A 15,230-nucleotide genomic window follows, 5' to 3' on the forward strand; every position below is an offset into this window, starting at 1 on the left:
TACAAAGATGGGAGGGAAAGTAGAGAGTGAGGAGGACATAAAAAACCTGCAAGGGGATATAGACAGGCTGGGTGAGTGGGCGGAGATTTGGCAGATGCAATATAATATTGGAAAATGTGAGGTTATGCACTTTGGCAGGAAAAATCAGAGAGCAAGTTATTTTCTTAATGGCGAGAGACTGGAAAGTACTGCAGTACAAAGGGATCTGGGGGTCCTAGTGCAAGAAAATCAAAAAGTTGGTATGCAGGTGCAGCAGGTGATCAAGAAAGCCAACGGAATGTTGGCTTTTATTGCTAGGGGGATAGAATATAAAAACAAGGAGGTATTGCTGCAGTTATATAAGGTATTGGTGAGACCGCACCTGGAATACTGCATACAGTTTTGGTCTCCATACTTAAGAAAAGACATACTTGCTCTCGAGGCAGTACAAAGAAGGTTCACTCGGTTAATCCCGGGGATGAGGGGGCGGACATATGAGGAGAGGTTGAGTAGATTGGGACTCTACTCATTGGAGTTCAGAAGAATGAGAGGCGATCTTATTGAAACATATAAGATTGTGAAGGGTCTTGATCGGGTGGATGCAGTAAGGATGTTCCCAAAGATGGGTGAAACTAGAACTAGGGGGCATAATCTTAGAATAAGGGGCTGCTCTTTCAAAACTGAGATGAGGAGAAACTTCTTCACTCAGAGGGTGGTAGGTCTGTGGAATTTGCTGCCCCAGGAAGCTGTGGAAGCTACATCATTAGATAAATTTAAAACAGAAATAGACAGTTTCCTAGAAGTAAAGGGAATTAGGGGTTATGGGGAGCGGGCAGGAAATTGGACATGAAGCTGAGTTCGGATCGGTCAATGCCCTGTGGGTGGCGGAGAGGGCCCAGGGGCTATGTGGCCGGGTCCTGCTCCGACTTCTTGTGTTCTTTAGATTTGTGGTTGGGATCAGATCAGCCATGATCTTATTGAATGGCGGAGCAGGCTCGAGGGGCCGATTGGCCTACTCCTGCTCCAATTTCTTATGTTCTTATGTTCTTATTATTGTGCTTGAACAAAGCAAGAGATTTACACACCCGTTTTTAAAAAATTGGTTATAATTACCTCTCTCCAGATGACCCATTAAGACTATAAAATTCTTCTGTTCTACACTCCACTCTCATCTTAAACAACTACTAAAACAAACACAAGTATATGCCAAATTCTAGAACAAGAGTGGTATCATTCATCTTATGAAATATTAGTTATGATTAGACTTGTGAATAACTGCAATACTCACAAAATAACAGCTTTACTCAACATCCACAACAATATTATACGGTATGCATTAGGAAAATGCAAGCTTCTATTAGCCTTAGCAGTGTTGCAGTTATGATTTCTATGCCATTTTGAATAGAACACAGAATCTAAAACTGTTTGGTAGAACAGAGTTTAAGTGAAATGAAGTGTATATAGGCTAGAATAATGTCTCACTAAATTACCATTAAATTTTACATCAAGATATATAACATTACTGTGTTCCCCATATAAAAAACCCGTTCAAACCCTATGTATGTCTTACAAACTATTTTAAGAAACCACATTTTAAAAAAGTTTGCAAAAAAAACAGTACTTACTTAGAAAGCAAACATCTGCGCAGCTTAAATTCACACTGCAAGAACAGGAAGTGTGGTTGGCCAGATTTTAAATCTCATGTGATTGGGCAGAAGCTTGTCAGAGTTGTTTATAATTCCTTAACTTAAAAAGGCCTAGTAATAAAAAAAAATGTGGTCATTTAAATTAATTGTAGATTTTGGGCCTAAATTTTGTAACCAACTTGATTGTAAGTTGAAAAATCTTATTGCTACATTCTGTCACATTCACTGTCAATTTTAGTGGCTGATTAGCTAAAATGGCTTAATCTCTAAAATTCTGCTTCTCCTCAAAAACAAAATTAATTTACCCTATCATAGACTTTACCCCACCCATTTAATCTCCTGAGGGATAGTGCTGCACAAATACTGATCTTTAAATGTAATTAAGCAGAATTTAGAATATCCTCAGATTTTCTCTATTAAAACCTGGCATGATATGATCCACAAACGACACGCCCTTCCCAGCTTTAGCAGCACCCACATCTGTGAAAATGTCAATGACCGTTTATCAGAACTACAGTCCACCATGGAGCATTTAACAGCTCTATGGACATCTGCAGCAAAGGCCCCAGTTGCAATATATCTCATAAAAGTTCAGAATGCAATTACAGAGGTCTTGAACTCCAAACTGCAACAGGTTCTCTTTCCAGCTTCAACATACTGAGGCATCTTATTGAGAACCTTGAGGGAGGCTCTACTAATCTCACTGCTGCCAAAGGTCTGCACCCACACAGAAGCAGGAACATGGCTGGAGTAGGACTAGATGAAGCTGCTGCCTCTCAGGGTGACATCACATTGGCTCTCCCCCCACCCCCCCGATCAGTCACCTGCTTGATACATGTTTGAACAACAATTTGACTAATATTACTGATATCCCCTGTGGCAGCTTGGAATGAGCCAGGCACATAAATGTTCAGGGATGTGGTGACCTTGGCAGTCACTGGCAGTACCATCCCTGAAGTAGAGATTAGTGGACGCCGTCATTGCCTCCCAAGTGAAGCGGAGTCGGCAAGGACAGTTTTCCTCCAAAATTTCAGGGTGTGTTTCCATCGGTAGGCACAGTTTCATGGGTAAGGGTGGTGCCAGCAATCTGACCCTAAAACTTGCATCCATCCCTCCATCCATCCATCCTCTTCATCTTCATCTTCCAAATAATGCAGAAGTAATCACCATTACAATGTCCATTTTCAAAATTATAATTGTAGTAGCTGAAAATTTTGCAACCAAAGCTCGGGCAAAAACATTGAAAAAAATATCACAAAAATTAGCAGTGAAAATAACGCCTTGGGGAAAACTAGATAAATTTCACCATCAGATATTTACTCTTAAAACACAATGACCTAGAAATTCGGGAGCATCCATTTTTGAGCGGTTCCCCCCCCCCGCCCCGCCCCGGCCACCACACACTACGTAGGGTACTTACCCTGCGCATGAATGGAGAGATCCAAGAAGCCCCGGATATCGGGCTTGGACCTCATTCGAATAGGAACGACGCTGTAGGAGAAGCCCAGGAAGGTGAGTGGCGGAAGATCAGGCTGCTGCTACACCACTTATTTAAGATTTTATATTTATTCAGCACCTAATCGCATCAAAAAGGATTTAGTGGAGCTTGCAGAACAACAACGCGAGTAATGATTAAGACTTTTTAAGAGTGCCAAAGATTCCCACACCTGAACACTGCCTTCAGAGATGCACATTTATTAAAATTCACTCCTCCAAAACTCGTAGACACTGCAACAACCACTCTTTCCATTCTTTGAATGCTTCCATGGGTTTGTAAGATACTAGCATAGCTCTAACCAAAAAGTCAGGGTCGGAGTCTTCCTCAATCCACCTCAATAAGGCCTGAAATACAAAATGCAAAAACAGAGACTAAGTACTAGGATATGTACTTCTGAACCGTTAGATCCAAACTAATCACTCAACTTCAATTATTGACCTGTTCACCACTTGATATTAAAACAATAGGGCTCATTCTAATACCTGGAGCTCTCAGCAGGAAGTATATTTGAGAAGCTGCAAGCACAAAGCCTGTGAGTTTCCGACCATTCATTTTCCTAAGATACGGCTCCTGTAAGAGCTGCTCCCCATAGGTAGCCCTGGATCATGGAATCATTCCTGATAAAAAGATCACCTAGTTTGATATATTAAGAATGCAGATCATTTTTTGAACGATCTGCATTCTACATACACCATACAGCAAAGCCTAGCTTGATTAGTTCTGAGGAAATCATGTGCTTAGCACACACACAAAAGTGCTGTGACATTGCAGATAAGCAGTGCCACAAGTAGTTTCTTATTCCAGTTCCTAATAAAGCCCCAGGACCTACACCATTGTGTTAGTTGGGTTCGACTTGCTGCTGAACTGAAACTGAATAACTATTAATCCTGAACCTCATGATCAAAGGAGATGAAAAGATGAGACTGTGTACAGAGGATGCAAAACATTTAAAGAATGAAGGAAACTTCCGAAGTAGATGTTTTATCCTTTGTCTTCATTAAGCATCCTCTGCACACAATAACACCATACTAAATCAGTGTAATTTAGGAGAGGATGGCCAAGGTATGAGTTGTTTTTGAAGCACTTATTAAAAAAAACTGGAGAATTAAATACAAAGCATAGTTAACAGCATAATTTCACACAACTATTTCCTACCCCACCAAACTGCTTTAGATGTCAATGAAGCAGGGTACCTTGTCTCTTCCTCTGTGCTGATATTTTTATGCTTTTACACATGCAAATCTATTAGTGACATGAAGACATTTTTATGAGGCTTGATCCCTACAAATTTCATGGATTTTTTCTATCCCCTGCAATATGTGATGGAAGACTGGATATACCTGAATTTGAATTACACAAGATAATTACAGATGAGGAACAGCCATTTGGCCCATCCACAGAGATCCTAATGCCTCCTCTCCCCCTTGTAGCATCCAATTGTTTCTTAAATGATTCAGGGTTTTTGCCTCCACTGCTCTTCCTGGAAGTTTATTCCACATGAAAATGATAAGCCCTTTTCCAACTGCAACTTCAATGTAACTGTTTGTATTATTCAGGGCGTTTTTGAGTAGTCTGCTTTTAGCAGTTTTCTTTTTTTTGAGACACAGAAATTTTATTTGATTTGGTAACAAAATTATGCCATGAACTCAATTGGAATTGGCTTGTTAGCTTTGGTTCGTATGAAATGTGCCTTTCTGGGCTCAGCAGGCTAGTGCTTCAGCCCAACCCAGGTCCCCTTCTCCTTAGCTGGGTTGGCATGTAATCGATCTTAGTATAAGCAGGGCTCATTAAATTATATTACACCAACTCTCAGTAAACAAAGCTAAGGCTTTCACTAGCGTCCTCTCCTGACCACTTACATGCAATGCAATGATTAAATCAGCTAACAAAACAAAACTGTTTCACTTCCTCAATGGCCTCACAAGACTTAATCGTGAAAACGGTCTCTTATTCAATTGGTATTTTTGTCAGGCAATCTGTGGTTCTTTTTCTAACAGGAAGTTAAAAAAAACCATTGAAGATGTTGATTCTTGCTGAGTCCTCACAGCCAGTGGGTGGATGGGTGGGAGGGGGAAGAGAACAATTAAAGCAACGATCCCAGGCATCTGTTTCGTCAGCCCCTCGCCCAAGGGCTGATGTTATCTTATTCTACACAGTTCACCTTACATATATGATATTGTACTGATTATGACCACCCTGTTGCATTTGCAAATGTGTCTTATTTCCTGATACGCAATACTGTTCTTATAGTCTCCTTTTTTACTATGCATATGTTGCCGTATCTTTTTCTGCAAGAGAAAATCCTAAATAAAGAGTGTTAAAAAAGTAAACTAGAAAACATTCATTTAGATTTTTAAAGAAGTACTATAATCTATTTGCATAATATATTTTATGACTGCTAAACATTTTGATTGTAATGTCAATCATGAATGTTAATTATTTTTGAATTTTTTTTTCATTACTTGACAAATATCTTCTTCAGTGGTTAAGTCTGAGTTTTTTCCTTTCTAATTGATTTTCCACTTTTGTTATCCTACTTATGATATTGTATAAAACTTTTCTTCAATAAAATTCTCCCAATCTCAATGGCCAAAAATAAAATTCCGATGATGATGGACTGAAAACTGGCCACCAGGGAAAGATAGAGAGGCCAATCTATATAAATGGAATTTTATAACACAGAAGGTCACTTGCATGGCTATCTAAAAGAGCCTAGACCCATTCCTCTGCCATTTCCCCATAGCCTTTTAAATTTTTGTTTTTCAAATATTTATTCCCTTCTGCTTTAAAGCTATTATGGATTCTGTTTCCACATTGTTTCTGAATGTCCTAACAACCCTGCATGTAAAAAAAATTCTTCTCTCTTCATTCTTTTAGTGAAGATCTTAAATGTATTCCCTCTAGTTACCAACTCACCAACCATTGAAAATAGTTTTCTCTATTTACTTTGAGAACTCCGCATAATTTTGAACGCCTCTATTCTATTTCCTCTTAACGGTGTCTAGTTTAAGAAAAGAGTCTATCCTTGCAACAACCACCCCCTCCTCCAATGCCTCACCTCTGTATTGCACCTCAGTGGGACTGCCCTAACTTGATTCCACTCTATCTCCAGCAATGTGCCCCCATACCATTATCTCTGGAGTCCCCCAAGGATTAAATTTCATCCAATATTTTTCTTCCCAATCTACTAACTTATGTCTTTCTGAACTTGCTTACAATCCTCTTCACAGTCGGCCACACTTCCAATTTTTGTGCCATCTGAACATTTTGATATTGTATCTTCCATATCAGAGTCCATATCATTTATTTATATTGACAAGAACAACAATCCTACCACTGACCCAAGGGACACTGCTGTTTACATCCCTCCCTTAAAAAAAATCTGTTTTTGCTCCTTTAGCTAACCTCCTATCCATGCTGCCACATTTCCTTTAATACCATGCACCTTATTTTTATCAACAAGTCATTTATGCAAAACTGTTACAACTTTTAGGTCTGCCCTAAATATTCTCTCAGGTTCAACAGTACTGGTCATTCCATAATGCATTCCGAACATCTTAAGTTTAGTAAGGTGCCCATGCTCTATATTATTTCAATATCTAATTATACCAATGGTTGTACTACTAGCCTTTGTTTTGAATAGTACAATAGGTTCTTAATTTTAAAAGCTAATCTATTAAAATTAATCCTCACTGTAAGAACTACAATTATTACAAAATCTATTAAAGTAAAACGGTTATACAATTTATCTATTTAAGGAGACATGTCATTCATGTTATATTAGAGACAGAGGAGCTAAGTGAATTCTGCCACCAAACTACCAATGTTAATTCATTCTTGACATTTTTCAGTTCAAAAGAAAATAATTGTCTTCAACCTCTACCCATTAGGAAATGATCTATACAAAACCACTGTGATGAAACTACAAAGCACTAATCAATCATAATAATGTAATTTTCACAATAAAGCAGGCAACCATTCTCCACCATTTATTTCAAACCTTTCATAATATTTGCTTGAGAGAAAATGAAAAGATTATTAGTAACTTATACTGTACCTTATATCTCTCTTTAATGTCAAAGTTAATGGCACACTGCAGCTTCCGTAGGCAAATAGGGCAAAGATCAATTGGTCGTCGATCAGACTCCTCTAAATGATTGGAACCCTGCATAACACATTGCAACCACTGGCAGTGCTGCATGCCGAAAATGTGTCCAATCTCATGAGTTAAAGTCTGAAAATACAGCAAATTTTATTTAACTGAAGATGACATAACAACCTGAAAAGAAATTTCTTAAAGAAACGGTTTCTAAAATAATTCATTTTTCAAAACGTATGTTTTAAATAAATCTTTATACAGCAACGCTACGTTCAGCTGTCCAATATTAAATCTGAAAAAATGAACTATTTTCAGTCTTTTTTTTGAAAGTTATTACCCTCCATTTTAACAGACCCCAATCCAGCATATTGCCGATCCAATTTCCATTCTCCATAAATTCACTGCAGAATATGGTATTTCTGGTACAAAGGTACTGCCCAGGGATTGTATTTTTCTCATACAAAGGTACTGCCCAGGGATTGTATTTTTCTCTCCACCCCTTCTGAATTCATGGTTCTAAAAGTGTCAACAGCTCTCCAGAGACAATGACCAGTTGGTTTGTTTTTGGTGGCGTCAGTTGAGGGATAAATGTTGGCCAGGACGTCAGCAGAAATCCCCAGCTCTTCTTCAAATACTGCCAACGGATCTTTTAAATTCACCTGAAAAGGGGCCTTGGTATAATGTTATCCGAAGTGTACAGGAAGGAATGTAAATATAGCACAGCCAAGATAACTAGAACCAGCTAATAAATTTTAACTAGTCACAATTTTGAAACTTTTAATTATGGTAAGGCTCAACACAAACTTTTTCAGGTATGTACAAGTAATTAAATCAAAATTTTTATTTAGCTGAGAAAACAAAAATGCTTCAATGATTAAGTCTACACTTACCTAAACCTCCCATGGCTCAGAGAGTTTACCCAGGGAGCAGCTGAGTAATACAAACCATGAACTCCCAGATTCGATCCATAGTCTGTACTCTCAGCCAAGGTCATGTCAGGAACATTACAATTTGCTTCAGCATCCCTGGCTTAGGAAGAGGAAAATAAGTAAATTTCCCAAGGTTCCCGCTCCTGGCTGCTATGCAGCATGCTACTGGTGGAACTGCGTGTTTGTGAACATTGATTAAGGGCAGTACTTGGTTTGCTCATAAGAAATAGGAGGAGGAGTAGGCCATACGGCCCCTCGAGCTCGTTCCGCCTTTCCATAAGATCATGGCTGATCTTCAACCTCAACTTCACTTTCCCGCCCTATTCCCATATCCTTTGATTCCCTTAGCATCCAAAAATCTATCACTCTCAGTCTTGAATATACTCAATGGCTGAGCATCCACAGCTCTCTGGGGTAGAGAATTCCAAAGATTCACAACCCTCTGAGTGAAAAAGTTTTTCCTCATCTCTGTCCTAAATGGCCGACTCCTTATCTTAGGCTGTTAAGCCCCCTTTGATCAAATAGCCTGCTGACTCTCACTGTTAAGAATAACATGAATAATAGCCACTTAGCTGATTTATCAAAGGGTTTATGTTGAATCATACCCCAGCCGAGAAATGGAGAGGAGAAAATTGGTGAAGAAAAGATTTCAAATTTTTGTGTTTACATAATTATTGGTCCTTAAAGCAGTTTCATTACAATCAGCTAAGGCTCACTGTGAAACCCTGGTTATAGTCAGAAGGATTGATAAAAAAAGAAAAGAACATTTATTTGCATCTTTCACATTTCTACGGATGTCCAAAAGTGCTAAAAACTAATGAATTTACTTTGGAAGCGTAGTCATTGTTGTTTTGTGGGCAAATACATAGCCTGTCTGTGCACAGCAAGGTCCCTCAAACCGCACATTAGATAAATAACCAAATAATCTATTTCTTGTGATGTTGAAAGATGAATTGTGCTGGGACATGCGGAGAACTCCCTGCTCTTCTCTGAACAGTGCCATTGGATCTTTCACATCCACAGGCAGGTGGGGCCTCGGATTAACATCTCAACTGAAAGGCGCCATATCCGACAATACAACACTCCCACGAGAGAGTAAGCTTAGATCAGAAATTGCTGACTAGCAACAGGCATGGCTATGGTGACACCATTTTAGCCACATGCATTAATTTTAGTACAAAATGTCTTACATACAATACAAATATACTTCATGTGTATATTTACTTAACATCTATCACCATTCAGTATGAAACTTTTCAGTCTTTCTCTTTCACCAAAGTTCTGGAATTCTGGCATTAATTTGTCAGAGAAAGCAAATCTTAGTGCAGCTTTTAGGTTTTTATCCAGCGAGCAGTACTTTGACTTCATCAGAGTCATTGCAGAGAATGCTGATGCACAACAAGACATGCCAAACTTGCCCCTGCTCTCTATCCAGAATGCGGTTGGATGCTGATTTCCTTTGCAGTAACCAAGGAAGTAAAGCACAGACGATCAAAAAAGGTTAAAGTGCACATGCATATGATGTGCGAATGAGTATTGAGATCACATGGCCAACAGCAATATCCATTACTCATTTTTTTATATACTAATCAAAAATGCAATTATCCACATCTGGATTCTCAATTAGCCACATGTGGCTAATGTATTGGACAACCCCAGCCTAGATTATGGCTCCAACCAACAACTATCTGACTCAGAGGCAAGAGTGCTCCCAATTGAGCCAAGCTCAAACTCTAGAAAGCACAACTATACTGCTATTTAAAACATCTGTCTCCAAATGCAGTATCATCAGTTCTGCATACTCGCCCACCTTGCATGATCTTAGCAGCAGCTTGCTTGTAACGGGTGGTGTGTAGTATCCATCAAAGAGTGAATAATCGTCAGGAGCCAGATGTTGCTTTTTCTTCAGCTTTCCTTTATAATTCATGGTGTAAAAATCATCATCATATCTAGCAAAGCTAAAAATGCCCATCCCTGTAAAAGATACATAAAAGGGAAATAGTTTACACCAACCATCATACTTCAGCATTTCTTCCACTGGACTGTAAAGCTAAATTAAATACTTCTTAAAAAATCACATCTACAATCAGCTAACTCCTCTATTGAAAATGTGTTATGGGAAAAATATATAAACATTCAATTGTATTGTTCAATAAATTGCGCTTTATTTCCGAAGCAAGAAATGCTCCTAATTTAGGAGTATAAATATTGACAAATGTTCACAAGACATTCAGAGGATCAAATGAAATTTACTCACTTCCCACAAAGTGGGAAAAATGTCACAATTCCCAGGTGTAGTGAACAGAAACTGGATGTTGCAGTTCATTAGAACAGTATCCAACTGCTGGCCGGAATTTGTCCCACTTCCCAATTTCATTCACATTGGTGGAAGGTGCCTCACTTTTAAAAAAAAAATTATACCACCTCTTAACTTATCCACCCAATCAGCACAGAGCCACAGATAATTGAGGTGAGCAATATTAATGACAACCAGTCACATGTGGAAAATGTGCCAGCAGAAACTATTGATTTGGCAGCTTTATTCATGGAAATAAAACAGACAGCACTGCCAGCTCGCTCTGCAAAAGCACAATAGGCTGATATCTAGCCGACTGTCAGATTTCTAGCAGAGCATCACTTCCCTCCAATTTAGACCTGCAATATTACAGATTTCTGAGGCAAATCTCAAGTGGAGAGACGAAGCACTAGGCAGGTGTCAGTACTCCTATGAAGAGAACATGCAGCACTACCTCTGATTGTTTCATTCCTCACTGGCAAATCATCTGTTTCTACCAGCGCCTTTTTCCACAGGTGAGCTTTTCGTTAAATACACTCAATCACTTTGCTCTGGCTCTGGCATGAGTCATTCAGAGGGCCCATAAGAATGGCCAGGCCGAGAAACTGAAATATACTCATGTAAAGGTTGTCGGATGTTTGGACGTGTGGTTAAGGACACAAAGCTGATGATCATATAAATGGACCTCCTTTACAGGAAGACAAGAGGGTCACTAAAAATTAAAATGTAAACAGAAACAAAAAAAGGGGGGGGGATATACTTCCTGCATTTCTTTACCTTCTGTGAGGGACGCCTGTCCAAACACAAAATTCCACGAATCTTCTGGATAAAGATCGATCATTGTAATTCCAACAATACAGAAAGCATCTTTGGGTTTTTTCTTCTTCAGGTATTTAAGAATACTACCTATTCAAAAAGCAAGAAATTGCAAATGACAAGCCTGAAGATGCACACTACCAACAAAAGGCTTATCCATAGGAAACAAATGTTCAGTCCATATTGACAAATCTTCAGTTGCTTCCCCATTAAAACAGAACACCATAAGGGGCAACAAAATTCCAACCCCACTTGACTGCAGGCACAAAGTGGTAGTGCAGAAGCATAGCAGAAAAGACCAGTATATCCTTCCTAAGTAGGGTGCCCAAAACTGAACATAATATTCCAAATAGACTAGTGCTCTGTATAATTGCAGTAGCACATCTTTGCTTTCACATTCTTGTGACAAAGTCCAACATGGCACCAGCTTTTTTGATCACTTTTTGCAAGTATGAGCTAACTTTTAATTACTTAAGAACCTGGACTCCTAAATTATGTTGTTCATCCATCATCCCTGATATTTCCCCAATTAGATTTTACTCCCATCTGCGATTCTTAAATCCAAAGTTATGTTTGTAACATTAAACTCCATTTTCACTGATTTATTTATTTTGCAATTTTCAGCTCTCTTCTTCACAATCCATTATATATCCTATCTTAGTTTCATCTGTAAACTTGGATATACGCCCTCTATTCCCAAATCCAGGATGGGCCTCAGCATCAATATCGCTGCCTACCAATCAGAGAATGTGCCTTTTATCGCACTCTCTGCTTCCTGCCACCCAGTTTCCCAATCATGCCACAAGGTTCCATCCAACTCCAATTTGCTACTTCTCACTCAAATTATTGCCCTAGTTTAAAAGTCTAGTTCTGTCACAATTTTGATATTCCACTTCTGACATCATGGGCTCGATTTTCAAATAGCGGCGGGATGGCAGTGGGGGGGGTCAATGGGCGCACGGGTAACCCAACTAATAAAATCTTACCGTTTCCCACACAATCACAAGTTAATTGGTGGCCCTTAACGTGGCTTCTGGGTTTGCCATCCGAAGGCTGCACAGCGGGCAGACTGTGCATCCGCATGACAGGCTGGCAGCTGGAGCGGCTCTATTTAAAGGGTCATTGCGCCAAAGGCTTTTGCTGCAGCAAAGGCCAAAAAGACACAATGGAGCAAGGATGCTCCAAGATTTAATGATGCCTCACTGCAGCAGCTACTGGCTGGAGTGGCTCGAGGTGGCAAAGGAGGTCAACAGCAGCAGCAGCATCTCCCGCACCTGGATCCAGTGCAGGAAGCACTTCAATGACCTAACTAGGTCAGCAAAAGTGAGTACACTTATTGATTCTCCTGCATTCCGTGTTCCACATCACCACCACCCACCCCCACCTCGACTCATTCTGCACTGCCAAGACTACTCCATCATATCTCTCCTCACACCCACTGAAGGCTTATCCTCAACTTACCTGCACTTCTTGAGCACTTCCTCACCTCCCCATTAATCACCCCATCACTACCATCCACCTCAATCCTCATCCAATGTGATGGTTCTGTTTCATACTCACCATCTGATGCATCTCTTTTGCGTTCAGCCTCACCCAAAGCAATGCATTCATCGGCTGGCTACTTCACCATCACTCACTCACACGTCTGTATTTTCTCCCCTTCTAGGAGAAGAGAGCACAAAATGCACGCGAGGAGGTGAGGACCGGAAGGGGTCCACAACAAATAGTGGTCCTCACAGGCGTGGAGCAGGAGGTGCTGGACATCAGCCGCACCCTCGAGTGCCTGTCCATCGGGGTCGCCAAGACTGGCACCCCACAAACGTCTGGTGACAAAACTCTAACATTCATCACACACAACATGAATTGATGTTAACAATGCCTCAGTATGCTCATCGCAACATGACACATCTGTAATGATGCTTAATATTGCCTTCTGTTCTCTTACAGACCCTTCACCGACCATAGTGATGGCAGAGGGCGATTCCTCAGAGGAGCTCCCAGCATCCGAGGGTGCATCGTCACATCACAGGGAGCCATCCACCAGAGCAGATACTCACATCTCGGTGGGTCCTAGTAATCAGTTAGTTGGGTTGGCACCTGGTGAGTCACCACACACAAAAGTGAGCATGAGCAGACAATGGTGGCAGGGGCAGCTGTGGAGAGTCCACGTCGGTGAGCGCACTCCTCTCCAGGCTCTGCTCAGCTGGACGCAGATGCTGAACCCCGGGGGCCATCCTTTAAAAGGAGAATGATCGAGGGACAGCAACACATTTGTGAGGTACTGGAACAGGTGCCACGCACACTCTCTACAACAGTGCAGAGGATAGAGGAGTCCAACTCCTGCATTAGTGGGATGGCGGTACAGGTAAGCGCAGGAATATCTGCGATGGAGAGAATGGCAGCCTCCGTTAAGCTTCAAGCACAGCTCACAAATGAGTCCATTCAAGCCCTGACAACGGTCGTTCGGAGTCAAGGTGAACAATGTTCTGCCGCCTTAAACAGGCTGACAGATATTTTAGAAGTGGCCTTCCAAGGCATCACATGTGTCTTCCAAACTGTTCTCCAGCAGAATGGTAGGAGTGACGTGGGCCTGGTCCAGAAGAGGGATGTTGGCGAAAGGGGACATGGAAGTGGGGACTCCACTCAAAGCGCTTCCACGACTCACCCGTTGCCCCCCTCTCAACCAGTACCCGCAATGCTGCCTCCTCTCCAGGTGGCCGAGTCTGCCCCTGCACAGGTGCAGGTGGACCAGAAGGCGTAGGCCAAAAGCATCTAAGCAGTCAGGGCATGAACACGAGCAACCTGCCACTACCTCTGAAGCAGCCACAGGGGATGTAGAAGCGGTAGGAAGAGGAAGTTTTCGTGAGCACGAAGGGTATGCGCAAGGTATGCCATGGTCTGTAGACCCTCTGGTGAGGGAAGTGCCTCCTGCAACGTCACTCTCTCTGTTGTTGCCCTCTGTACTCTTGTGCAGGTGCCTGTGGCGCAGCACTGTGTTGTGGAGCTCCAAGTGGCAGAAGTGCACGCCGCCGTGCCTGGCGAGGCTAATGATGTTGCTCATCCTCAGATGTAGTGGTGAATGCAGCCATGGTGCCCCCCATCCTGAAGGTGTCAGTTTGAGGGGGTCCCGAAAAGTTGGTAAATATGCGTCAACAGAAGAATTCTGAGTGGAAATTAAGAATTTTCAGTGTAAACACAAAGATCTCCCAGCCAAAAGTTTGTCTGAAAGACCAGAGTGCCCTACTGCAATAACTCACCTTATATCCCCATCTGTCAAACAAGCATTTCAATGTCCAACTGGCTGCTGGCTGAAACACGTCTACTAAAACATGGAGTGTTTCCCACAGCATGGGAAACACCCTGAGGCTGAATGAAAATCGGTACCCTGCCTCAATCACCATGAAGTTAACTACTTCAAATACTTAAACTATCTAAATAACTGGGTTAACTATCATCCCACCGGCTTTAATTGCCGGTGGGACTTCCCCATTCTTGAGGCGCGCGCGCACACAGACGTGTCTGTGGGGAACCCGAAAGTCGGCGGGATGCAGCCGGCTTCATCACCCGCTCGGGATTTCCCTGAATTTCGGAGCCCCGCCCCCAATGCACCCGCACTTCAGCTTGAAAATCGAGCCCAATGTCTCATTTTAGGGACCATAAACAGTAGTAAAGACTTAACAATGGCTACCTAAGAAGGTTCAATATCTGGATACATTTATGCAAAGCAGATGTGAATAATTATCTAATGAGAAATCAGAAATTTGAGGGATTATTGCCCTAAGCCACTCTCAATTACCACCAAGCAGTAAAAGGCAAAATTCTGGGAGCTGACTTGCTCTCTCATCTGGGGACTGGTATGCTACCCCAGTAGGATTAGAAGATGGGGAAAATTAATAAAAATTACAACAAATTACTGATGGTGTATATTTAAAAATAAAGTTATTTTATTTATATTAGAAATGCACAC

The 15,230-nt window shown here is 41.2% G+C and overlaps 1 protein-coding gene across 6 annotated transcripts in view; it reads right to left on the reverse strand.

Annotated features, from left to right (window-relative positions):
* Positions 1–3,281, reverse strand: part of arsg (arylsulfatase G) — a 125,579-nt gene extending 122,298 nt beyond the window's left edge. For all 6 annotated transcript variants that reach the window (XM_068004083.1, XM_068004081.1, XM_068004077.1 and 3 more), the window contains exons 1-2: positions 3,046–3,281; positions 1,605–1,736 (exon numbers count right to left, since the gene is read on the reverse strand). The gene's annotated coding sequence lies outside the window, so the exon portion shown is untranslated. The remainder of the gene's footprint in view (positions 1–1,604; positions 1,737–3,045) is intronic.
* Positions 3,282–15,230: the final 11,949 nt, after the last annotated feature.

Source organism: Heptranchias perlo, chromosome 23 (genome assembly GCF_035084215.1).
Source record: "Heptranchias perlo isolate sHepPer1 chromosome 23, sHepPer1.hap1, whole genome shotgun sequence".
Lineage (NCBI taxonomy): Eukaryota > Metazoa > Chordata > Chondrichthyes > Hexanchiformes > Hexanchidae > Heptranchias > Heptranchias perlo.